Here is a 27,742-nt window from a genome sequence, read left to right on the forward strand (position 1 = left end):
CCATAGCTCGCTTCGTTTCCGAGATATTTGCAGATTTATCTCAAGGGAAGGGGCCTGACGGACATATTTCGAGATATTTCTTCTTCTTGTTGTTCTTCTTCTGCACAGCTAAGCTGGAAGTGGCATTTACAGCTCGCAATAGTGCAGAGTTATCTCAAAGAAGGGGGCCACGGTGTTTCTGTATCTCTATTATGTTGGTGCGGCTTCGGAACTTTTAAATATCTTGATATATCTCGAGAACTACGCATCTGATCAAAAAATATCATAGAACATAAAAAGTAGGAAACTTAATTCTCTACAAAAAAGGTCTCTTAACATTTTGCCATAGCTCGCTTCGTTTCCGAGACATTTGCAGATACATCTCAAGGGAAGGGGCCTGACGGACATATTTCGAGATATTTCTTCTTCTTGTTGTTCTTCTCCTGCACAGCTAAGCTGGAAGTGGCATTTACAGCTCGCAATAGTGCAGAGTTATCTCAAAGAAGGGGGCCACGGTGTTTCTGTATCTCTATTATGTTGGTGCGGCTTCGGAACTTTTAAATATCTTGATATATCTCGAGAACTACGCATCTGATCAAAAAATATCATAGAACATAAAAAGTAGGAAACTTAATTCTCTACAAATAAAGTCTCTTAACATTTTGCCATAGCTCGCTTCGTTTCCGAGATATTTGCAGATTTATCTCAAGGGAAGGGGCCTGACGGACATATTTCGAGATATTTCTTCTTGTTGTTGTTCTTCTTCTGCACAGCTAAGCTGGAAGTGGCATTTGCAGCTCGCAATAGTGCAGAGTTATCTCAAAGAAAGGGGCCACGGTGTTTCTGTATCTCTATTATGTTGGTGCGGCTTCGGAACTTTTAAATATCTTGATATATCTCGAGAACTACGCATCTGATCAAAAAATATCATAGAACATAAAAAATAGGAAACTTAATTCTCTACAAAAAAGGTCTCTTAACATTTTGCCATAGCTCGCTTCGTTTCCGAGATATTTGCAGATTTATCTCAAGGGAAGGGGCCTGACGGACATATTTCGAGATACTTCTTCTTCTTGTTGTTCTTCTTCTGCACAGTTAAACTGGAAGTGGCATTTCCAGCTCGCAATAGTGCAGAGTTATCTCAAAGAAAGGGGCCACGGTGTTTCTGTATCTCTATTATGTTGGTGCGGCTTCGGAACTTTTAAATATCTTGATATATCTCGAGAACTACGCATCTCATTAAAAAATATCATAGAACATAAAAAGTAGGAAACTTAATTCTCTACAAAAAAGGTCTCTTAACATTTTGCCATAGCTCGCTTCGTTTCCGAGATATTTGCAGATTTATCTCAAGGGAACGGGCCTGACGGACATATTTCGAGATATTTCTTCTTCTTGTTGTTCTTCTTCTGCACAGCTAAGCTGGAAGTGGCATTTGCAGCTCGCAATAGTGCAGAGTTATCTCAAAGAAAGGGGCCACGGTGTTTCTGTATCTCTATTATGTTGGTGCGGCTTCGGAACTTTTAAATATCTTGATATATCTCGAGAACTACGCATCTGATCAACAAATATCATAGAACATAAAAAGTAGGAAACTAATTCTCTACAAAAAAGGTCTCTTAACATTTTGCCATAGCTCGCTTCGTTTCCGAGATATTTGCAGATTTATCTCAAGGGAAGGGGCCTGACGGACATATTTCGAGATATTTCTTCTTCTTGTTGTTCTTCTTCTGCACAGTTAAACTGGAAGTGGCATTTCCAGCTCGCAATAGTGCAGAGTTATCTCAAAGAAAGGGGCCACGGTGTTTCTGTATCTCTATTATGTTGGTGCGGCTTCGGAACTTTTAAATATCTTGATATATCTCGAGAACTACGCATCTGATCAAAAAATATCATAGAACATAAAAAGTAGGAAACTTAATTCTCTACAAATAAAGTCTCTTAACATTTTGCCATAGCTCGCTTCGTTTCCGAGATATTTGCAGATTTATCTCAAGGGAAGGGGCCTGACGGACATATTTCGAGATATTTCTTCTTGTTGTTGTTCTTCTTCTGCACAGCTAAGCTGGAAGTGGCATTTGCAGCTCGCAATAGTGCAGAGTTATCTCAAAGAAAGGGGCCACGGTGTTTCTGTATCTCTATTATGTTGGTGCGGCTTCGGAACTTTTAAATATCTTGATATATCTCGAGAACTACGCATCTGATCAAAAAATATCATAGAACATAAAAAATAGGAAACTTAATTCTCTACAAAAAAGGTCTCTTAACATTTTGCCATAGCTCGCTTCGTTTCCGAGATATTTGCAGATTTATCTCAAGGGAAGGGGCCTGACGGACATATTTCGAGATACTTCTTCTTCTTGTTGTTCTTCTTCTGCACAGTTAAACTGGAAGTGGCATTTCCAGCTCGCAATAGTGCAGAGTTATCTCAAAGAAAGGGGCCACGGTGTTTCTGTATCTCTATTATGTTGGTGCGGCTTCGGAACTTTTAAATATCTTGATATATCTCGAGAACTACGCATCTCATTAAAAAATATCATAGAACATAAAAAGTAGGAAACTTAATTCTCTACAAAAAAGGTCTCTTAACATTTTGCCATAGCTCGCTTCGTTTCCGAGATATTTGCAGATTTATCTCAAGGGAACGGGCCTGACGGACATATTTCGAGATATTTCTTCTTCTTGTTGTTCTTCTTCTGCACAGCTAAGCTGGAAGTGGCATTTGCAGCTCGCAATAGTGCAGAGTTATCTCAAAGAAAGGGGCCACGGTGTTTCTGTATCTCTATTATGTTGGTGCGGCTTCGGAACGTTTAAATATCTTGATATATCTCGAGAACTACGCATCTGATCAAAAAATATCATAGAACATAAAAAGTAGGAAACTTAATTCTCTACAAAAAAGGTCTCTTAACATTTTGCCATAGCTCGCTTCGTTTCCGAGATATTTGCAGATTTATCTCAAGGAAAGGGGCCTGACGGACATATTTCGAGATATTTCTTCTTCTTGTTGTTCTTCTTCTGCACAGCTAAGCTGGAAGTGGCATTTGCAGCTCGCAATAGTGCAGAGTTATCTCAAAGAAAGGGGCCACGGTGTTTCTGTATCTCTATTATGTTGGTGCGGCTTCGGAACTTTTAAATATCTTGATATATCTCGAGAAGTACGCATCTGATCAAAAAATATCATAGAACATAAAAAGTAGGAAACTTAATTCTCTACAAAAAAGGTCTCTTAACATTTTGCCATAGCTCGCTTCGTTTCCGAGATATTTGCAGATTTATCTCAAGGGAAGGGGCCTGACGGACATATTTCGAGATACTTCTTCTTCTTGTTGTTCTTCTTCTGCACAGTTAAACTGGAAGTGGCATTTCCAGCTCGCAATAGTGCAGAGTTATCTCAAAGAAAGGGGCCACGGTGTTTCTGTATCTCTATTATGTTGGTGCGGCTTCGGAACTTTTAAATATCTTGATATATCTCGAGAACTACGCATCTCATTAAAAAATATCATAGAACATAAAAAGTAGGAAACTTAATTCTCTACAAAAAAGGTCTCTTAACATTTTGCCATAGCTCGCTTCGTTTCCGAGATATTTGCAGATTTATCTCAAGGGAACGGGCCTGACGGACATATTTCGAGATATTTCTTCTTCTTGTTGTTCTTCTTCTGCACAGCTAAGCTGGAAGTGGCATTTGCAGCTCGCAATAGTGCAGAGTTATCTCAAAGAAAGGGGCCACGGTGTTTCTGTATCTCTATTATGTTGGTGCGGCTTCGGAACTTTTAAATATCTTGATATATCTCGAGAACTACGCATCTGATCAAAAAATATCATAGAACATAAAAAGTAGGAAACTTAGTTCTCTACAAAAAAGGTCTCTTAACATTTTGCCATAGCTCGCTTCGTTTCCGAGATATTTGCAGATTTATCTCAAGGAAAGGGGCCTGACGGACATATTTCGAGATATTTCTTCTTCTTGTTGTTCTTCTTCTGCACAGCTAAGCTGGAAGTGGCATTTGCAGCTCGCAATAGTGCAGAGTTATCTCAAAGAAGGGGCCACGGTGTTTCTGTATCTCTATTATGTTGGTGCGGCTTCGGAACTTTTAAATATCTTGATATATCTCGAGAACTACGCATCTGATCAAAAAATATCATAGAACATAAAAAGTAGGAAACTTAATTCTCTACAAAAAAGGTCTCTTAACATTTTGCCATAGCTCGCTTCGCTTCCGAGATATTTGCAGATTTATCTCAAGGGAAAGGGCCTGACGGGCATATTTCGAGATATTTCTTCTTCTTGTTGTTCTTCTTCTGCACAGCTAAGCTGGAAGTGGCATTTGCAGCTCGCAATAGTGCAGAGTTATCTCAAAGAAAGGGGCCACGGTGTTTCTGTATCTCTATTATGTTGGTGCCGCTTCGGAACTTTTAAATATCTTGATATATCTCGAGAAGTACGCATCTGATCAAAAAATATCATAGAACATAAAAAGTAGGAAACTTAATTCTCTACAAAAAAGGTCTCTTAACATTTTGCCATAGCTCGCTTCGTTTCCGAGATATTTGCAGATTTATCTCAAGGGAAGGGGCCTGACGGACATATTTCGAGATACTTCTTCTTCTTGTTGTTCTTCTTCTGCACAGTTAAACTGGAAGTGGCATTTCCAGCTCGCAATAGTGCAGAGTTATCTCAAAGAAAGGGGCCACGGTGTTTCTGTATCTCTATTATGTTGGTGCGGCTTCGGAACTTTTAAATATCTTGATATATCTCGAGAAGTACGCATCTGATCAAAAAATATCATAGAACATAAAAAGTAGGAAACTTAATTCTCTACAAAAAAGGTCTCTTAACATTTTGCCATAGCTCGCTTCGTTTCCGAGATATTTGCAGATTTATCTCAAGGGAAGGGGCCTGACGGACATATTTCGAGATACTTCTTCTTCTTGTTGTTCTTCTTCTGCACAGTTAAACTGGAAGTGGCATTTCCAGCTCGCAATAGTGCAGAGTTATCTCAAAGAAAGGGGCCACGGTGTTTCTGTATCTCTATTATGTTGGTGCGGCTTCGGAACTTTTAAATATCTTGATATATCTCGAGAACTACGCATCTCATTAAAAAATATCATAGAACATAAAAAGTAGGAAACTTAATTCTCTACAAAAAAGGTCTCTTAACATTTTGCCATAGCTCGCTTCGTTTCCGAGATATTTGCAGATTTATCTCAAGGGAACGGGCCTGACGGACATATTTCGAGATATTTCTTCTTCTTGTTGTTCTTCTTCTGCACAGCTAAGCTGGAAGTGGCATTTGCAGCTCGCAATAGTGCAGAGTTATCTCAAAGAAAGGGGCCACGGTGTTTCTGTATCTCTATTATGTTGGTGCGGCTTCGGAACTTTTAAATATCTTGATATATCTCGAGAACTACGCATCTGATCAAAAAATATCATAGAACATAAAAAGTAGGAAACTTAGTTCTCTACAAAAAAGGTCTCTTAACATTTTGCCATAGCTCGCTTCGTTTCCGAGATATTTGCAGATTTATCTCAAGGGAAGGGGCCTGACGGACATATTTCGAGATATTTCTTCTTCTTGTTGTTCTTCTTCTGCACAGTTAAACTGGAAGTGGCATTTCCAGCTCGCAATAGTGCAGAGTTATCTCAAAGAAAGGGGCCACGGTGTTTCTGTATCTCTATTATGTTGGTGCGGCTTCGGAACTTTTAAATATCTTGATATATCTCGAGAACTACGCATCTGATCAAAAAATATCATAGAACATAAAAAGTAGGAAACTTTATTCTCTACAAAAAAGGTCTCTTAACATTTTGCCATAGCTCGCTTCGTTTCCGAGATATTTGCAGATTTATCTCAAGGGAAGGGGCCTGACGGACATATTTCGAGATATTTCTTCTTCTTGTTGTTCTTCTTCTGCACAGCTAAGCTGGAAGTGGCATTTCCAGCTCGCAATAGTGCAGAGTTATCTCAAAGAGAGGGGCCACGGTGTTTCTGTATCTCTATTATGTTGGTGCGGCTTCGGAACTTTTAAATATCTTGATATATCTCGAGAACTACGCATCTGATCAAAAAATATCATAGAACATGAAAAGTAGGAAACTTAGTTCTCTACAAAAAAGGTCTCTTAACATTTTGCCATAGCTCGCTTCGTTTCCGAGATATTTGCAGATTTATCTCAAGGGAAGGGGCCTGACGGACATATTTCGAGATATTTCTTCTTCTTGTTGTTCTTCTTCTGCACAGTTAAACTGGAAGTGGCATTTCCAGCTCGCAATAGTGCAGAGTTATCTCAAAGAAAGGGGCCACGGTGTTTCTGTATCTCTATTATGTTGGTGCGGCTTCGGAACTTTTAAATATCTTGATATATCTCGAGAACTACGCATCTGATCAAAAAATATCATAGAACATAAAAAGTAGGAAACTTAATTCTCTACAAAAAAGGTCTCTTAACATTTTGCCATAGCTCGCTTCGTTTCCGAGATATTTGCAGATTTATCTCAAGGGAAGGGGCCTGACGGACATATTTCGAGATATTTCTTCTTCTTGTTGTTCTTCTTCTGCACAGCTAAGCTGGAAGTGGCATTTGCAGCTCGCAATAGTGCAGAGTTATCTCAAAGAAAGGGGCCGCGGTGTTTCTGTATCTCTATTATGTTGGTGCGGCTTCGGAACTTTTAAATATCTTGATATATCTCGAGAACTACGCATCTGATCAAAAGGATCGTAGAACGTAAAAAGTAGGAAACATAATTCTCTACAAAAAAGGTCTCTTAACATTTTGCCATAGCTCGCTTCGTTTCCGAGATATTTGCAGATACATCTCAAGGTAAGGGGCCTGACGGACATATTTCGAGATATTTCTTCTTCTTGTTGTTCTTCTTCTGCACAGCTAAGCTGGAAGTGGCATTTACAGCTCGCAATAGTGCAGAGTTATCTCAAAGAAAGGGCCCACGGTGTTTCTGTATCTCTATTATGTTGGTGCGGCTTCGGATCTTTTAAATATCTTGATATATCTCGAGAACTACGCATCTGATCAAAAAATATCATAGAACATAAAAAGTAGGAAACTTAATTCTCTACAAAAAAGGTCTCTTAACATTTTGCCATAGCTCGCTTCGTTTCCGAGATATTTGCAGATATATCTCAAGGGAAGGGGCCTGACGGACATATTTCGAGATATTTCTTCTTCTTGTTGTTCTTCTTCTGCACAGTTAAACTGGAAGTGGCATTTCCAGCTCGCAATAGTGCAGAGTTATCTCAAAGAAAGGGGCCACGGTGTTTCTGTATCTCTATTATGTTGGTGCGGCTTCGGAACTTTTAAATATCTTGATATATCTCGAGAACTACGCATCTGATCAAAAAATATCATAGAACATAAAAAGTAGGAAACTTAATTCTCTACAAAAAAGGTCTCTTAACATTTTGCCATAGCTCGCTTCGTTTCCGAGATATTTGCAGATTTATCTCAAGGGAACGGGCCTGACGGACATATTTCGAGATAATTCTTCTTCTTGTTGTTCTTCTTCTGCACAGCTAAGCTGGAAGTGGCATTTGCAGCTCGCAATAGTGCAGAGTTATCTCAAAGAAAGGGGCCACGGTGTTTCTGTATCTCTATTATGTTGGTGCGGCTTCGGAACGTTTAAATAGCTTGATATGTCTCGAGAACTACGCATCTGATCAAAAAATATCATAGAACATAAAAAGTAGGAAACTTAATTCTCTACAAAAAAGGTCTCTTAACATTTTGCCATAGCTCGCTTCGTTTCCGAGATATTTGCAGATTTATCTCAAGGAAAGGGGCCTGACGGACATATTTCGAGATATTTCTTCTTCTTGTTGTTCTTCTTCTGCACAGCTAAGCTGGAAGTGGCATTTGCAGCTCGCAATAGTGCAGAGTTATCTCAAAGAAAGGGGCCACGGTGTTTCTGTATCTCTATTATGTTGGTGCGGCTTCGGAACTTTTAAATATCTTGATATATCTCGAGAAGTACGCATCTGATCAAAAAATATCATAGAACATAAAAAGTAGGAAACTTAATTCTCTACAAAAAAGGTCTCTTAACATTTTGCCATAGCTCGCTTCGTTTCCGAGATATTTGCAGATTTATCTCAAGGGAAGGGGCCTGACGGACATATTTCGAGATACTTCTTCTTCTTGTTGTTCTTCTTCTGCACAGTTAAACTGGAAGTGGCATTTCCAGCTCGCAATAGTGCAGAGTTATCTCAAAGAAAGGGGCCACGGTGTTTCTGTATCTCTATTATGTTGGTGCGGCTTCGGAACTTTTAAATATCTTGATATATCTCGAGAACTACGCATCTCATTAAAAAATATCATAGAACATAAAAAGTAGGAAACTTAATTCTCTACAAAAAAGGTCTCTTAACATTTTGCGATAGCTCGCTTCGTTTCCGAGATATTTGCAGATTTATCTCAAGGGAACGGGCCTGACGGACATATTTCGAGATATTTCTTCTTCTTGTTGTTCTTCTTCTGCACAGCTAAGCTGGAAGTGGCATTTGCAGCTCGCAATAGTGCAGAGTTATCTCAAAGAAAGGGGCCACGGTGTTTCTGTATCTCTATTATGTTGGTGCGGCTTCGGAACTTTTAAATATCTTGATATATCTCGAGAACTACGCATCTGATCAAAAAATATCATAGAACATAAAAAGTAGGAAACTTAATTCTCTACAAAAAAGGTCTCTTAACATTTTGCCATAGCTCGCTTCGTTTCCGAGATATTTGCAGATTTATCTCAAGGGAAGGGGCCTGACGGACATATTTCGAGATACTTCTTCTTCTTGTTGTTCTTCTTCTGCACAGTTAAACTGGAAGTGGCATTTCCAGCTCGCAATAGTGCAGAGTTATCTCAAAGAAAGGGGCCACGGTGTTTCTGTATCTCTATTATGTTGGTGCGGCTTCGGAACTTTTAAATATCTTGATATATCTCGAGAACTACGCATCTCATTAAAAAATATCATAGAACATAAAAAGTAGGAAACTTAATTCTCTACAAAAAAGGTCTCTTAACATTTTGCGATAGCTCGCTTCGTTTCCGAGATATTTGCAGATTTATCTCAAGGGAACGGGCCTGACGGACATATTTCGAGATATTTCTTCTTCTTGTTGTTCTTCTTCTGCACAGCTAAGCTGGAAGTGGCATTTGCAGCTCGCAATAGTGCAGAGTTATCTCAAAGAAAGGGGCCACGGTGTTTCTGTATCTCTATTATGTTGGTGCGGCTTCGGAACTTTTAAATATCTTGATATATCTCGAGAACTACGCATCTGATCAAAAAATATCATAGAACATAAAAAGTAGGAAACTTAATTCTCTACAAAAAAGGTCTCTTAACATTTTGCCATAGCTCGCTTCGTTTCCGAGATATTTGCAGATTTATCTCAAGGGAAGGGGCCTGACGGACATATTTCGAGATATTTCTTCTTCTTGTTGTTCTTCTTCTGCACAGCTAAGCTGGAAGTGGCATTTCCAGCTCGCAATAGTGCAGAGTTATCTCAAAGAAAGGGGCCGCGGTGTTTCTGTATCTCTATTATGTTGGTGCGGCTTCGGAACTTTTAAATATCTTGATATATCTCGAGAACTACGCATCTGATCAAAAAGATCGTAAAACGTAAAAAGTAGGAAACTTAATTCTCTACAAAAAAGGTCTCTTAACATTTTGCCATAGCTCGCTTCGTTTCCGAGATATTTGCAGATTTATCTCAAGGGAAGGGGCCTGACGGACATATTTCGAGATATTTCTTCTTCTTGTTGTTCTTCTTCTGCACAGCTAAGCTGGAAGTGGCATTTGCAGCTCGCAATAGTGCAGAGTTATCTCAAAGAAAGGGGCCGCGGTGTTTCTGTATCTCTATTATGTTGGTGCGGCTTCGGAACTTTTAAATATCTTGATATATCTCGAGAACTACGCATCTGATCAAAAGGATCGTACAACGTAAAAAGTAGGAAACATAATTCTCTACAAAAAAGGTCTCTTAACATTTTGCCATAGCTCGCTTCGTTTCCGAGATATTTGCAGATACATCTCAAGGGAAGGGGCCTGACGGACATATTTCGAGATATTTCTTCTTCTTGTTGTTCTTCTTCTGCACAGCTAAGCTGGAAGTGGCATTTACAGCTCGCAATAGTGCAGAGTTATCTCAACGAAGGGGGCCACGGTGTTTCTGTATCTCTATTATGTTGGTGCGGCTTCGGAACTTTTAAATATCTTGATATATCTCGAGAACTACGCATCTGATCAAAAAATATCATAGAACATAAAAAGTAGGAAACTTAGTTCTCTACAAAAAAGGTCTCTTAACATTTTGCCATAGCTCGCTTCGTTTCCGAGATATTTGCAGATTTATCTCAAGGGAAGGGGCCTGACGGACATATTTCGAGATATTTCTTCTTCTTGTTGTTCTTCTTCTGCACAGTTAAACTGGAAGTGGCATTTCCAGCTCGCAATAGTGCAGAGTTATCTCAAAGAAAGGGCCCACGGTGTTTCTGTATCTCTATTATGTTGGTGCGGCTTCGGAACTTTTAAATATCTTGATATATCTCGAGAACTACGCATCTGATCAAAAAATATCATAGAACATAAAAAGTAGGAAACTTAATTCTCTACAAAAAAGGTCTCTTAACATTTTGCCATAGCTCGCTTCGTTTCCGAGATATTTGCAGATATATCTCAAGGGAAGGGGCCTGACGGACATATTTCGAGATATTTCTTCTTCTTGTTGTTCTTCTTCTGCACAGCTAAGCTGGAAGTGGCATTTGCAGCTCGCAATAGTGCAGAGGTATCTCAAAGAAAGGGGCCACGGTGTTTCTGTATCTCTATTATGTTGGTGCGGCTTCGGAACTTTTAAATATCTTGATATATCTCGAGAACTACGCATCTGATCAAAAAATATCATAGAACATAAAAAGTAGGAAACTTAATTCTCTACAAAAAAGGTCTCTTAATATTTTGCCATAGCTCGCTTCGTTTCCGAGATATTTGCAGATTTATCTCAAGGGAAGGGGCCTGACGGACATATTTCGAGATATTTCTTCTTCTTGTTGTTCTTCTTCTGCACAGCTAAGCTGGAAGTGGCATTTGCAGCTCGCAATAGTGCAGAGTTATCTCAAAGAAAGGGGCCGCGGTGTTTCTGTATCTCTATTATGTTGGTGCGGCTTCGGAACTTTTAAATATCTTGATATATCTCGAGAACTACGCATCTGATCAAAAAGATCGTAGAACGTAAAAAGTAGGAAACATAATTCTCTACAAAAAAGGTCTCTTAACATTTTGCCATAGCTCGCTTCGTTTCCGAGATATTTGCAGATACATCTCAAGGTAAGGGGCCTGACGGACATATTTCGAGATATTTCTTCTTCTTGTTGTTCTTCTTCTGCACAGCTAAGCTGGAAGTGGCATTTACAGCTCGCAATAGTGCAGAGTTATCTCAACGAAGGGGGCCACGGTGTTTCTGTATCTCTATTATGTTGGTGCGGCTTCGGAACTTTTAAATATCTTGATATATCTCGAGAACTACGCATCTGATCAAAAAATATCATAGAACATAAAAAGTAGGAAACTTAATTCTCTACAAAAAAGGTCTCTTAACATTTTGCCATAGCTCGCTTCGTTTCCGAGATATTTGCAGATATATCTCAAGGGAAGGGGCCTGACGGACATATTTCGAGATATTTCTTCTTCTTGTTGTTCTTCTTCTGCACAGCTAAGCTGGAAGTGGCATTTGCAGCTCGCAATAGTGCAGAGGTATCTCAAAGAAAGGGGCCACGGTGTTTCTGTATCTCTATTATGTTGGTGCGGCTTCGGAACTTTTAAATATCTTGATATATCTCGAGAACTACGCATCTGATCAAAAAGATCGTAGAACGTAAAAAGTAGGAAACATAATTCTCTACAAAAAAGGTCTCTTAACATTTTGCCATAGCTCGCTTCGTTTCCGAGATATTTGCAGATACATCTCAAGGTAAGGGGCCTGACGGACATATTTCGAGATATTTCTTCTTCTTGTTGTTCTTCTTCTGCACAGCTAAGCTGGAAGTGGCATTTACAGCTCGCAATAGTGCAGAGTTATCTCAACGAAGGGGGCCACGGTGTTTCTGTATCTCTATTATGTTGGTGCGGCTTCGGAACTTTTAAATATCTTGATATATCTCGAGAACTACGCATCTGATCAAAAAATATCATAGAACATAAAAAGTAGGAAACTTAGTTCTCTACAAAAAAGGTCTCTTAACATTTTGCCATAGCTCGCTTCGTTTCCGAGATATTTGCAGATTTATCTCAAGGGAAGGGGCCTGACGGACATATTTCGAGATATTTCTTCTTCTTGTTGTTCTTCTTCTGCACAGTTAAACTGGAAGTGGCATTTCCAGCTCGCAATAGTGCAGAGTTATCTCAAAGAAAGGGGCCACGGTGTTTCTGTATCTCTATTATGTTGGTGCGGCTTCGGAACTTTTAAATATCTTGATATATCTCGAGAACTACGCATCTGATCAAAAAATATCATAGAACATAAAAAGTAGGAAACTTAATTCTCTACAAAAAAGGTCTCTAAACATTTTGCCATAGCTCGCTTCGTTTCCGAGATATTTGCAGATTTATCTCAAGGGAAGGGGCCTGACGGACATATTTCGAGATATTTCTTCTTCTTGTTGTTCTTCTTCTGCACAGTTAAACTGGAAGTGGCATTTCCAGCTCGCAATAGTGCAGAGTTATCTCAAAGAAAGGGGCCACGGTGTTTCTGTATCTCTATTATGTTGGTGCGGCTTCGGAACTTTTAAATATCTTGATATATCTCGAGAACTACGCATCTGATCAAAAAATATCATAGAACATAAAAAGTAGGAAACTTAATTCTCTACAAAAAAGGTCTCTTAACATTTTGCCATAGCTCGCTTCGTTTCCGAGATATTTGCAGATTTATCTCAAGGGAAGGGGCCTGACGGACATATTTCGAGATATTTCTTCTTCTTGTTGTTCTTCTTCTGCACAGCTAAGCTGGAAGTGGCATTTGCAGCTCGCAATAGTGCAGAGTTATCTCAAAGAAAGGGGCCGCGGTGTTTCTGTATCTCTATTATGTTGGTGCGGCTTCGGAACTTTTAAATATATTGATATATCTCGAGAACTACGCATCTGATCAAAAAGATCGTACAACGTAAAAAGTAGGAAACATAATTCTCTACAAAAAAGGTCTCTTAACATTTTGCCATAGCTCGCTTCGTTTCCGAGATATTTGCAGATACATCTCAAGGTAAGGGGCCTGACGGACATATTTCGAGATATTTCTTCTTCTTGTTGTTCTTCTTCTGCACAGCTAAGCTGGAAGTGGCATTTGCGGCTCGCACTAGTGCAGAGTTATCTCAAAGAAAGGGGCCACGGTGTTTCTGAATCTGTATTATGTTGGTGCGGCTTCGGAACTTTTAAATATCTCGATATATCTCGAAAACTACGCTTCTGATCAAAAAATATCATAGAACATAAATTGTAGGAAACATAATTCTCTACAAAAAACGTCTTTGAACATTTTGCCATAGCTCGCTTCGTTTCCGAGATATTTGCAGATTCAGCTCAAAGGAACGGGCCTGACGGACATATTTCGAGATATTTCTTCTTCTTGTTGTTCTTCTTCTGCACAGCTAAGCTGGAAGTGGCATTTGCAGCTCGCAATAGTGCAGAGTTATCTCAAAGAAAGGGGCCACGGTGTTTCTGTATCTCTATTATGTTGGTGCGGCTTCGGAACTTTTAAATATCTTGATATATCTGGAGAACTACGCATCTGATCAAAAAATATCATAGAACATAAAAAGTAGGAAACTTAATCCTCTACAAAAAAGGTCTCTTAATATTTTGCCATAGCTCGCTTCGTTTCCGAGATATTGGCAGATTTATCTCAAGGGAAGGGGCCTGACGGACATATCTCGAGATATTTCTTCTTCTTGCTGTTCTTCTTCTGCACAGCTAAGCTGGAAGTGGCATTTGCGGCTCTCACTAGTGCAGAGTTATCTCAAAGAAAGGGGCCACGGTGTTTCTGTATCTCTATTATGTTGGTGCGGCTTCGGAACTTTTAAATATCTCGATATATCTCGAAAACTACGCTTCTGATCAAAAAATATCATAGAACATAAATTGTAGGAAACATAATTCTCTACAAAAAAGGTCTCTTAACATTTTGCCATAGCTCGCTTCGTTTCCGAGATATTTGCAGATACATCTCAAGGGAAGGGGCCTGACGGACATATTTCGAGATATTTCTTCTTCTTGTTGTTCTTCTTCTGCACAGCTAAGCTGGAAGTGGCATTTGCAGCTCGCAATAGTGCAGAGTTATCTCAAAGAAAGGGGCCACGGTGTTTCTGTATCCCTATTATGTTGGTGCGGCTTCGGAACTTTTAAATATCTTGATATATCTCGAGAACTACACTTCTGATTAAAAAATATCATAGAACATAAAAAGTAGGAAACTTAATTCTCTACAAAAAAGGTCTCTTAACATTTTGCCATAGCTCGCTTCGTTTCCGAGATATTTGCAGATTTATCTCAAGGGAAGGGGCCTGACGGACATATTTCGAGATATTTCTTCTTCTTGTTGTTCTTCTTCTGCACAGCTAAGCTGGAAGTGGCATTTGCGGCTCGCACTAGTGCAGAGTTATCTCAAAGAAAGGGGCCACGGTGTTTCTGAATCTGTATTATGTTGGTGCGGCTTCGGAACTTTTAAATATCTCGATATATCTCGAAAACTACGCTTCTGATCAAAAAATATCATAGAACATAAAAAGTAGGAAACTTAATTCTCTACAAATAAAATCTCTTAACATTTTGCCATAGCTCGCTTCGTTTCCGTGATTTTTGCAGATTCAGCTCAAAGGAACGGGCCTGACGGACATATTTCGAGATATTTCTTCTTCTTGTTGTTCTTCTTCTGCACAGCTAAGCTGGAAGTGGCATTTGCCGCTCGCACTAGTGCAGAGTTATCTCAAAGACAGGGGCCACGGTGTTTCTGAATCTCTATTATGTTGGTGCGGCTTCGGAACTTTTAAATATCTCGATATATCTCGAAAACTACGCTTCTGATCAAAAAATATCATAGAACATAGAAAGTAGGAAACTTAATTCTCTACAAAAAAGGTCTCTTAACATTTTGCCATAGCTCGCTTCGTTTCCGAGATATTTGCAGATTTATCTCAAGGGAAGGGGCCTGACGGACATATTTCGAGATATTTCTTCTTCTTGTTGTTCTTCTTCTGCACAGCTAAGCTGGAAGTGGCATTTGCAGCTCGCAATAGTGCAGATTTATCTCAAAGAAAGGGGCCACGGTGTTTCTGTATCTCTATTATGTTGGTGCGGCTTCGGAACTTTTAAATATCTTGATATATCTCGAGAACTACGCATCTGATTAAAAAATATCATAGAACATAAAAAGTAGGAAACTTAATTCTCTACAAAAACGGTCTCTTAACATTTTGCCATAGCTCGCTTCGTTTCCGAGATATTGGCAGATTTATCTCAAGGGAAGGGGCCTGACGGACATATCTCGAGATATTTCTTCTTCTTGTTGTTCTTCTTCTGCACAGCTAAGCTGGAAGTGGCATTTGCAGCTCGCAATAGTGCAGAGTTATCTCAAAGAAAGGGGCCACGGTGTTTCTGTATCTCTATTATGTTGGTGCGGCTTCGGAACTTTTAAATATCTTGATATATCTCGAGAACTACGCATCTGATCAAAAAAGATCATAGAACATAAAAAGTAGGAAACTTAATCCTCTACAAAAAAGGTCTCTTAATATTTTGCCATAGCTCGCTTCGTTTCCGAGATATTGGCAGATTTATCTCAAGGGAAGGGGCCTGACGGACATATCTCGAGATATTTCTTCTTCTTGCTGTTCTTCTTCTGCACAGCTAAGCTGGAAGTGGCATTTGCGGCTCTCACTAGTGCAGAGTTATCTCAAAGAAAGGGGCCACGGTGTTTCTGTATCTCTATTATGTTGGTGCGGCTTCGGAACTTTTAAATATCTCGATATATCTCGAAAACTACGCTTCTGATCAAAAAATATCATAGAACATAAATTGTAGGAAACATAATTCTCTACAAAAAAGGTCTCTTAACATTTTGCCATAGCTCGCTTCGTTTCCGAGATATTTGCAGATACATCTCAAGGGAAGGGGCCTGACGGACATATTTCGAGATATTTCTTCTTCTTGTTGTTCTTCTTCTGCACAGCTAAGCTGGAAGTGGCATTTGCAGCTCGCAATAGTGCAGAGTTATCTCAAAGAAAGGGGCCACGGTGTTTCTGTATCCCTATTATGTTGGTGCGGCTTCGGAACTTTTAAATATCTTGATATATCTCGAGAACTACACTTCTGATTAAAAAATATCATAGAACATAAAAAGTAGGAAACTTAATTCTCTACAAAAAAGGTCTCTTAACATTTTGCCATAGCTCGCTTCGTTTCCGAGATATTTGCAGATTTATCTCAAGGGAAGGGGCCTGACGGACATATTTCGAGATATTTCTTCTTCTTGTTGTTCTTCTTCTGCACAGCTAAGCTGGAAGTGGCATTTGCGGCTCGCACTAGTGCAGAGTTATCTCAAAGAAAGGGGCCACGGTGTTTCTGAATCTGTATTATGTTGGTGCGGCTTCGGAACTTTTAAATATCTCGATATATCTCGAAAACTACGCTTCTGATCAAAAAATATCATAGAGCATAAATTGTAGGAAACGTAATTCTCTACAAAAAACGTCTCTCAACATTTTGCCATAGCTCGCTTCGTTTCCGAGATATTTGCAGATTCAGTTCAAAGGAACGGGCCTGACGGACATATTTCGAGATATTTCTTCTTCTTGTTGTTCTTCTTCTGCACAGCTAAGCTGGAAGTGGCATTTGCGGCTCGCACTAGTGCAGAGTTATCTCAAAGAAAGGGGCCACGGTGTTTCTGAATCTCTATTATGTTGGTGCGGCTTCGGAACTTTTAAATATCTCGATATATCTCGAAAACTACGCTTCTGATCAAAAAATATCATAGAACATAAAAAGTAGGAAACCTAATTCTCTACAAAAAAGGTCTCTTAACATTTTGCCATAGCTCGCTTCGTTTCCGAGATATTTGCAGATTTATCTCAAGGGAAGGGGCATGACGGACATATTTCGAGATATTTCTTCTTCTTGTTGTTCTTCTTCTGCACAGCTAAGCTGGAAGTGGCATTTGCAGCTCGCAATAGTGCAGAGTTATCTCAAAGAAAGGGGCCACGGTGTTTCTGTATCTCTATTATGTTGGTGCGGCTTCGGAACTTTTAAATATTTCGATATATCTCGAAAACTACGCTTCTGATCAAAAAATATCATAGAAGATAAATTGTAGGAAACATAATTCTCTACAAAAAACGTCTCTTAACATTTTGCCATAGCTCGCTTCGTTTCCGAGATATTTGCAGATTCAGCTCAAAGGAACGGGCCTGACGGACATATTTCGAGATATTTCTTCTTCTTGTTGTTCTTCTTCTGCACAGCTAAGCTGGAAGTGGCATTTGCAGCTCGCAATAGTGCAGAGTTATCTCAAAGAAAGGGGCCACGGTGTTTCTGTATCTCTATTATGTTGGTGCGGCTTCGGAACTTTTAAATATCTTGATATATCTCGAGAACTACGCATCTGATCAAAAAATATCATAGAACATAAAAAGTAGGAAACTTAATTCTCTACAAATAAAGTCTCTAAACATTTTGCCATAGCTCGCTTCGTTTCCGTGATATTTGCAGATTTATCTCAAGGGAAGGGGCCTGACGGACATATTTCGAGATATTTCTTCTTCTTGTTGTTCTTCTTCTGCACAGCTAAGCTGGAAGTGGCATTTGCAGCTCGCAATAGTGCAGAGTAATCTCGCAGAAAGGGGCCACGTTGTTTCTGTATCTCTATTATGTTGGTGCGGCTTCGGAACTTTTAAATATCTTGATATATCTCGAGAACTACGCAGCTGATCAAAAAATATCATAGAGCATAAATAGTAGGAAACTTAATTTCCTACAAAAAAGGTCTCTTAATATTTTGCCATAGCTCGCATTGTTTCCGACATATTTGCAGATTTAGCTCAAGGGAAGGGGCCTGACGGACATATTCCGAGATATTTCTTGTTCTTGTTGTGCTTCTTCTGCACAGCTAAGCTCGAACTGGCATTTGCAGCTCGCAATAGTGCAGAGTTATCTCACAGAAAGGGGCCACGGTGTTTCTGAATCTCTATTATGTTGGTGCGGCTTCGGAACTTTTAAATATCTCGATATATCTCGAAAACTACGCTTCTGATCAAAAAATATCATAGAACATAAAAAGTAGGAAACTTAATTCTCTACAAATAAAATCTCTTAACATTTTGCCATAGCTCGCTTCGTTTCCGTGATTTTTGCAGATTCAGCTCAAAGGAACGGGCCTGACGGACATATTTCGAGATATTTCTTCTTCTTGTTGTTCTTCTTCTGCACAGCTAAGCTGGAAGTGGCATTTGCCGCTCGCACTAGTGCAGAGTTATCTCAAAGACAGGGGCCACGGTGTTTCTGAATCTCTATTATGTTGGTACGGCTTCGGAACTTTTAAATATCTCGATATATCTCGAAAACTACGCTTCTGATCAAAAAATATCATAGAACATAGAAAGTAGGAAACTTAATTCTCTACAAAAAAGGTCTCTTAACATTTTGCCATAGCTCGCTTCGTTTCCGAGATATTTGCAGATTTATCTCAAGGGAAGGGGCCTGACGGACATATTTCGAGATATTTCTTCTTCTTGTTGTTCTTCTTCTGCACAGCTAAGCTGGAAGTGGCATTTGCAGCTCGCAATAGTGCAGATTTATCTCAAAGAAAGGGGCCACGGTGTTTCTGTATCTCTATTATGTTGGTGCGGCTTCGGAACTTTTAAATATCTTGATATATCTCGAGAACTACGCATCTGATTAAAAAATATCATAGAACATAAAAAGTAGGAAACTTAATTCTCTACAAAAACGGTCTCTTAACATTTTGCCATAGCTCGCTTCGTTTCCGAGATATTTGCAGATTTATCTCAAGGGAAGGGGCCTGACGGACATATTTCGAGATATTTCTTCTTCTTGTTGTTCTTCTTCTGCACAGCTAAGCTGGAAGTGGCATTTGCGGCTCGCACTAGTGCAGAGTTATCTCAAAGAAAGGGGCCACGGTGTTTCTGAATCTGTATTATGTTGGTGCGGCTTCGGAACTTTTAAATATCTCGATATATCTCGAAAACTACGCTTCTGATCAAAAAATATCATAGAACATAAATTGTAGGAAACATAATTCTCTACAAAAAAGGTCTCTTAACATTTTGCCATAGCTCGCTTCGTTTCCGAGATATTTGCAGATTCAGCTCAAAGGAACGGGCCTGACGGACATATTTCGAGATATTTCTTCTTCTTGTTGTTCTTCTTCTGCACAGCTAAACTGGAAGTGGCATTTCCAGCTCGCAATAGTGCAGAGTTATCTCAAAGAAAGGGGCCACGGTGTTTCTGTATCTCTATTATGTTGGTGCGGCTTCGGAACCTTTAAATATCTTGATATATCTCGAGAACTACGCATCTGATCAAAAAATATCATAGAACATAAAAAGTAGGAAACTTAATTCTCTACAAATAAAGTCTCTAAACATTTTGCCATAGCTCGCTTCGTTTCCGTGATATTTGCAGATTTATCTCAAGGGAAGGGGCCTGACGGACATATTTCGAGATATTTCTTCTTGTTGTTCTTCTTCTGCACAGCTAAGCTGGAAGTGGCATTTGCGGCTCTCACTAGTGCAGAGTTATCTCAAAGAAAGGGGCCACGTTGTTTCTGTATCTCTATTATGTTGGTGCGGCTTCGGAACTTTTAAATATCTTGATATATCTCGAGAACTACGCAGCTGATCAAAAAATATCATAGAGCATAAATAGTACGAAACTTAATTTCCTACAAAAAAGGTCTCTTAATATTTTGCCATAGCTCGCATTGTTTCCGAGATATTTGCAGATTCAGCTCAAGGGAAGGGGCCTGACGGACATATTTCGAGATATTTCTTCTTCTTGTTGTTCTTCTTCTGCACAGCTAAGCTGGAAGTGGCATTTGCAGCTCGCAATAGTGCAGAGTTGTCTCAAAGAAAGGGGCCACGGTGTTTCTGTATCTCTATTATGTTGGTGCGGCTTCGGAACTTTTAAGTATCTTGATATATCTCGAGAACTACGCATCTGATCAAAAAATATCATAGAACATAAAAAGTAGGAAACTTAATTCTCTACAAAAAAGGTCTCTTAACATTTTGCCATAGCTCGCTTCGTTTCCGAGATATTTGCAGATTTATCTCAAGGGAAGGGGCCTGACGGACATATTTCGAGATATTTCTTCTTCTTGTTGTTCTTCTTCTGCACAGCTAAGCTGGAAGTGGCATTTGCGGCTCGCACTAGTGCAGAGTTATCTCAAAGAATGGGGCCACGGTGTTTCTGAATCTCTATTATGTTGGTGCGGCTTCGGAACTTTTAAATATCTCGATATATCTCGAAAACTACGCTTCTGATCAAAAAATATCATAGAACATAAATTGTAGGAAACATAATTCTCTACAAAAAACGTCTCTTAACATTTTGCCATAGCTCGCTTCGTTTCCGAGATATTTGCAGATTCAGCTCAAAGGAACGGGCCTGACGGACATATTTCGAGATATTTCTTCTTCTTGCTGTTCTTCTTCTGCACAGCTAAGCTGGAAGTGGCATTTGCAGCTCGCAATAGTGCAGAGTTATCTCAAAGAGAGGGGCCACGGTGTTTCTGTATCTCTATTATGTTGGTGCGGCTTCGGAACTTTTAAATATCTTGATATATCTCGAGAACTCCGCATCTGATCAAAAAATATCATAGAACATAAAAAGTAGGAAACTTAATTCTCTACAAAAAAGGTCTCTCAACATTTTGCCATAGCTCGCTTCGTTTCCGAGATATTTGCAGATTTATCTCAAGGGAAGGGGCCTGACGGACATATTTCGAGATATTTCTTCTTCTTGTTGTTCTCCTTCTGCACAGCTAAGCTGGAAGTGGCATTTGCAGCTCGCAATAGTGCAGAGTAATCTCGCAGAAAGGGGCCACGTTGTTTCTGTATCTCTATTATGTTGGTGCGGCTTCGGAACTTTTAAATATCTTGATATATCTCGAGAACTACGCAGCTGATCAAAAAATATCATAGAGCATAAATAGTAGGAAACTTAATTTCCTACAAAAAAGGTCTCTTAATATTTTGCCATAGCTCGCATTGTTTCCGACATATTTGCAGATTTAGCTCAAGGGAAGGGGCCTGACGGACATATTCCGAGATATTTCTTGTTCTTGTTGTGCTTCTTCTGCACAGCTAAGCTCGAACTGGCATTTGCAGCTCGCAATAGTGCAGAGTTATCTCACAGAAAGGGGCCACGGTGTTTCTGAATCTCTATTATGTTGGTGCGGCTTCGGAACTTTTAAATATCTCGATATATCTCGAAAACTACGCTTCTGATCAAAAAATATCATAGAACATAAATTGTAGGAAACATAATTCTCTACAAAAAACGTCTCTTAACATTTTGCCATAGCTCGCTTCGTTTCCGAGATATTTGCAGATTCAGCTCAAGGGAAGGGGCCTGACGGACATATTTCGACATATTTCTTCTTCTTGTTGTTCTTCTTCTGCACAGCTAAGCTGGAAGTGGCATTTGCAGCTCGCAATAGTGCAGAGTTATCTCCAAGAAAGGGGCAACGGTGTTTCTGTATCTCTATTATGTTGGTGCAGCTTCGGAACTTTTAAATATCTTGATATATCTCGAGAACTACGCATCTGATCAAAAAATATCATAGAACATAAATAGTAGGAAACTTAATTTCCTACAAAAAGGGTCTCTCAACGTTTTGCCATAGCTCGCATTGTTTCCGAGATATTTGCAGATTCAGCTCAAAGGAACGGGCCTGACGGACATATTCCGAGATATTTCTTGTTCTTGTTGTGCTTCTTCCGCACAGCTAAGCTCGAACTGGCATTTGCAGCTCGCAATAGTGCAGAGTTATCTCACAGAAAGTGGCCACGGTGTTTCTGTATCTCTATTATGTTGGTGCGGCTTCGGAACTTTTAAATATCTTGATATATCTCGAGAACTACGCATCTGATCAAAAAATATCATACAACATAAAAAGTATGAAACTTAATTCTCTACAAAAAAGGTCTCTTAACATCTTGCCATAGCTCGCTTCGTTTCCGAGATATTTGCAGATTTAGCTCAAGGGAAGGGGCCTGACGGACATATTTCGAGATATTTCTTCTTCGTGTTGTTCTTCTTCTGCACAGCTAAGCTGGAAGTGGCATTTGCAGCTAGCAATAGTGCAGAGTTATCTCAAAGAAAGGGGCCACGGTGTTTCTGTATCTCTATTATGTTGGTGCGGCTTCGGAACTTTTAAATATCTTGATATATCTCGAGAACTACGCATCTGATCAAAAAATATCATAGAACATAAAAAGTAGGAAACTTAATTCTCTACAAATAAGGTCTCTTAACATCTTGCCATAGCTCGCTTCGTTTCCGAGATAGTTGCAAATTTATCTCAAGGGAAGGGGCCTGACGGACATATTTCGAGATATTTCTTCTTCTTGTTGTTCTTCTTCTGCACAGCTAAACTGGAAGTGGCATTACCAGCTCGCAATAGCGCAGAGTTATCTCAAAGAAAGGGGCCACGGTGTTTCTGTATCTCTATTATGTTGGTGCGGCTTCGGAACTTTTAAATATCTTGATATATCTCGAGAACTACGCATCTGCTCAAAAAATATCATAGAACATAAAAAGTAGGAAGCTTAATTTCCTACAAAAAAGGTCTGTCAACGTTTTGCCATAGCTCGCATTGTTTCTGAGATATTTGCAGATTCAGCTCAAACGATCGGGCCTGACGGACATATTTCGAGATATTTCTTCTTCTTGTTGTTCTTCGTCTGCACAGCTAAACTGGAAGTGGCATTTCCAGCTCACAATGGTGCAGAGTTATCTCGCAGAAAGGGGCCACGCTGTTTCTGTATCTCTATTATGTTGGTGCGGCTTCGGAACTTTTAAATATCTTGATATATCTCGAGAACTACGCATCTGATCAAAAAATATCATAGAACATAAATAGTAGGAAACTTAATTTCCTACAAAAAAGATCTCTTAATATTTTGCCATAGCTCGCATTGTTTCCGAGATATTTGCAGATTTAGCTCAAGGGAAGGGGCCTGACGGACTTAATCCGAGATATTTCTTGTTCTTGTTGTGCTTCTTCTGCACAGCTAAGCTCGAACTGGCATTTGCAGCTCGCAATAGTGCAGAGTTATCTCACAGAAAGGGGCCACGGTGTTTCTGAATCTCTATTATGTTGGTGCGGCTTCGGAACTTTTAAATATCTCGATATATCTCGAAAACTACGCTTCTGATCAAAAAATATCATAGAACATAAAAAGTAGGAAACTTAATTCTCTACAAATAAAATCTCTTAACATTTTGCCATAGCTCGCTTCGTTTCCGTGATTTTTGCAGATTCAGCTCAAAGGAACGGGCCTGACGGACATATTTCGAGATATTTCTTCTTCTTGTTGTTCTTCTTCTGCACAGCTAAGCTGGAAGTGGCATTTGCCGCTCGCACTAGTGCAGAGTTATCTCAAAGACAGGGGCCACGGTGTTTCTGAATCTCTATTATGTTGGTACGGCTTCGGAACTTTTAAATATCTCGATATATCTCGAAAACTACGCTTCTGATCAAAAAATATCATAGAACATAGAAAGTAGGAAACTTAATTCTCTACAAAAAAGGTCTCTTAACATTTTGCCATAGCTCGCTTCGTTTCCGAGATATTTGCAGATTTATCTCAAGGGAAGGGGCCTGACGGACATATTTCGAGATATTTCTTCTTCTTGTTGTTCTTCTTCTGCACAGCTAAGCTGGAAGTGGCATTTGCAGCTCGCAATAGTGCAGATTTATCTCAAAGAAAGGGGCCACGGTGTTTCTGTATCTCTATTATGTTGGTGCGGCTTCGGAACTTTTAAATATCTTGATATATCTCGAGAACTACGCATCTGATTAAAAAATATCATAGAACATAAAAAGTAGGAAACTTAATTCTCTACAAAAACGGTCTCTTAACATTTTGCCATAGCTCGCTTCGTTTCCGAGATATTTGCAGATTTATCTCAAGGGAAGGGGCCTGACGGACATATTTCGAGATATTTCTTCTTCTTGTTGTTCTTCTTCTGCACAGCTAAGCTGGAAGTGGCATTTGCGGCTCGCACTAGTGCAGAGTTATCTCAAAGAAAGGGGCCACGGTGTTTCTGAATCTGTATTATGTTGGTGCGGCTTCGGAACTTTTAAATATCTCGATATATCTCGAAAACTACGCTTCTGATCAAAAAATATCATAGAACATAAATTGTAGGAAACATAATTCTCTACAAAAAAGGTCTCTTAACATTTTGCCATAGCTCGCTTCGTTTCCGAGATATTTGCAGATTCAGCTCAAAGGAACGGGCCTGACGGACATATTTCGAGATATTTCTTCTTCTTGTTGTTCTTCTTCTGCACAGCTAAACTGGAAGTGGCATTTCCAGCTCACAATGGTGCAGAGTTATCTCGCAGAAAGGGGCCACGCTGTTTCTGTATCTCTATTATGTTGGTGCGGCTTCGGAACTTTTAAATATCTTGATATATCTCGAGAACTACGCATCTGATCAAAAAATATCATAGAACATAAATAGTAGGAAACTTAATTTCCTACAAAAAAGATCTCTTAATATTTTGCCATAGCTCGCATTGTTTCCGAGATATTTGCAGATTTAGCTCAAGGGAAGGGGCCTGACGGACTTAATCCGAGATATTTCTTGTTCTTGTTGTGCTTCTTCTGCACAGCTAAGCTCGAACTGGCATTTGCAGCTCGCAATAGTGCAGAGTTATCTCACAGAAAGGGGCCACGGTGTTTCTGAATCTCTATTATGTTGGTGCGGCTTCGGAACTTTTAAATATCTCGATATATCTCGAAAACTACGCTTCTGATCAAAAAATATCATAGAACATAAAAAGTAGGAAACTTAATTCTCTACAAATAAAATCTCTTAACATTTTGCCATAGCTCGCTTCGTTTCCGTGATTTTTGCAGATTCAGCTCAAAGGAACGGGCCTGACGGACATATTTCGAGATATTTCTTCTTCTTGTTGTTCTTCTTCTGCACAGCTAAGCTGGAAGTGGCATTTGCCGCTCGCACTAGTGCAGAGTTATCTCAAAGACAGGGGCCACGGTGTTTCTGAATCTCTATTATGTTGGTACGGCTTCGGAACTTTTAAATATCTCGATATATCTCGAAAACTACGCATCTGATCAAAAAATATCATAGAACATAAAAAGTAGGAAACTTAATTCTCTACAAATAAGGTCTCTTAACATCTTGCCATAGCTCGCTTCGTTTCCGAGATAGTTGCAAATTTATCTCAAGGGAAGGGGCCTGACGGACATATTTCGAGATATTTCTTCTTCTTGTTGTTCTTCTTCTGCACAGCTAAACTGGAAGTGGCATTACCAGCTCGCAATAGCGCAGAGTTATCTCAAAGAAAGGGGCCACGGTGTTTCTGTATCTCTATTATGTTGGTGCGGCTTCGGAACTTTTAAATATCTTGATATATCTCGAGAACTACGCATCTGCTCAAAAAATATCATAGAACATAAAAAGTAGGAAGCTTAATTTCCTACAAAAAAGGTCTGTCAACGTTTTGCCATAGCTCGCATTGTTTCTGAGATATTTGCAGATTCAGCTCAAACGATCGGGCCTGACGGACATATTTCGAGATATTTCTTCTTCTTGTTGTTCTTCGTCTGCACAGCTAAACTGGAAGTGGCATTTCCAGCTCACAATGGTGCAGAGTTATCTCGCAGAAAGGGGCCACGCTGTTTCTGTATCTCTATTATGTTGGTGCGGCTTCGGAACTTTTAAATATCTTGATATATCTCGAGAACTACGCATCTGATCAAAAAATATCATAGAACATAAATAGTAGGAAACTTAATTTCCTACAAAAAAGATCTCTTAATATTTTGCCATAGCTCGCATTGTTTCCGAGATATTTGCAGATTTAGCTCAAGGGAAGGGGCCTGACGGACTTAATCCGAGATATTTCTTGTTCTTGTTGTGCTTCTTCTGCACAGCTAAGCTCGAACTGGCATTTGCAGCTCGCAATAGTGCAGAGTTATCTCACAGAAAGGGGCCACGGTGTTTCCGTATCTCTATTATGTTGGTGCGGCTTCGGAACTTTTAAATATCTTGATATATCTCGAAGACTACGCATCTGATCAAAAAATATCATAGAACCTGAATTGTAGGAAACGTAATTCTCTACAAAAAAGGTCTCTTATCATTTTGCCATAGCTCGCATCGTTTCCGAGATATTTGCAGATCTAATTCAAGGGAAGGGGCCTGACGGACATATTTCGAGATATTTCTTCTTCTTGTTGTTCTTCTTCTGCACAGCTAAAGTGGAAGTTACATTTGCAGCTCGGAATAGTGCAGAGTTATCTCAAAGAAAGAGGCCACGGTGTTTATGTATCTTTATTATGTTGGTGCGGCTTCGGAACCTTTAAATATCTCGATATATCTCGAAAACTACGCATCTGATCAAAAAATATCATAGAACATAAATAGTAGGAAACTTAATTTCCTACAAAAAGGGTCTCTCAACGTTTTGCCATAGCTCGCATTGTTTCCGAGATATTTGCAGATTCAGCTCAAAGGAACGGGCCTGACGGACATATTCCGAGATATTTCTTGTTCTTGTTGTGCTTCTTCCGCACAGCTAAGCTCGAACTGGCATTTGCAGCTCGCAATAGTGCAGAGTTATCTCACAGAAAGGGGCCACGGTGTTTCTGTATCTCTATTATGTTGGTGCGGCTTCGGAACTTTTAAATATCTTGATATATCTCGAGAATTACGCATCTGATCAAAAAATATCATAGAACGTAAGAAGCAGGAAACTTAATTATCTACAAAAAAGGTCTCTTAACATTTTGCCATAGCTCGCATCGTTTCCGAGATATTTGCAGATTTAGCTCAAGGGAAGGGGCCTGACGGACATATTTCGAGATATTTCTTCTTCTTGTTGTTCTTCTTCTGCACAGCTAAGCTGGAAGTGGCATTTGCAGCTCGCAATAGTGCAGAGTTATCTCAAAGAAAGGGGCCACGGTGTTTCTATATCTCTATTATGTTGGTGCGGCTTCGGAACTTTTAAATATCTTGATATATCTCGAGAACTACGCATCTGATCAAATAATATCATAGAACATAAAAAGTAGGAAACTTAATTCTCTACAAATAAGGTCTCTTAACATTTTGCCATAGCTCGCTTCGTTTCCGAGATATTTGCAGATATATCTCAAGGGAAGGGGCCTGACGGACATATTTCGAGATATTTCTTCTTCTTGTTGTTCTTCTTCTGCACAGCTAAGCTGTAAGTGGCATTTGCAGCTCGCAATAGTGCAGAGTTATCTCAAAGAATGGGGCCACGGTGTTTCTGTATCTCTATTATGTTGGTGCGGCTTCGGAACTTTTAAATATCTTGATATATCTCGAGAACTACGCATCTGATCAAAAAATATCATAGAACATAAAAAGTAGGAAACTTAATTCTCTACAAAAAAGGTCTCTTAACATTTTGCCATAGCTCGCTTCGTTTCCGAGATATTTGCAGATTTATCTCAAGGGAAGGGGCCTGACGG

This window comes from Osmia lignaria, unplaced genomic scaffold (genome assembly GCF_051020975.1).
Source record: "Osmia lignaria lignaria isolate PbOS001 unplaced genomic scaffold, iyOsmLign1 scaffold0001, whole genome shotgun sequence".
Taxonomy (NCBI): Eukaryota; Metazoa; Arthropoda; class Insecta; order Hymenoptera; family Megachilidae; genus Osmia; species Osmia lignaria.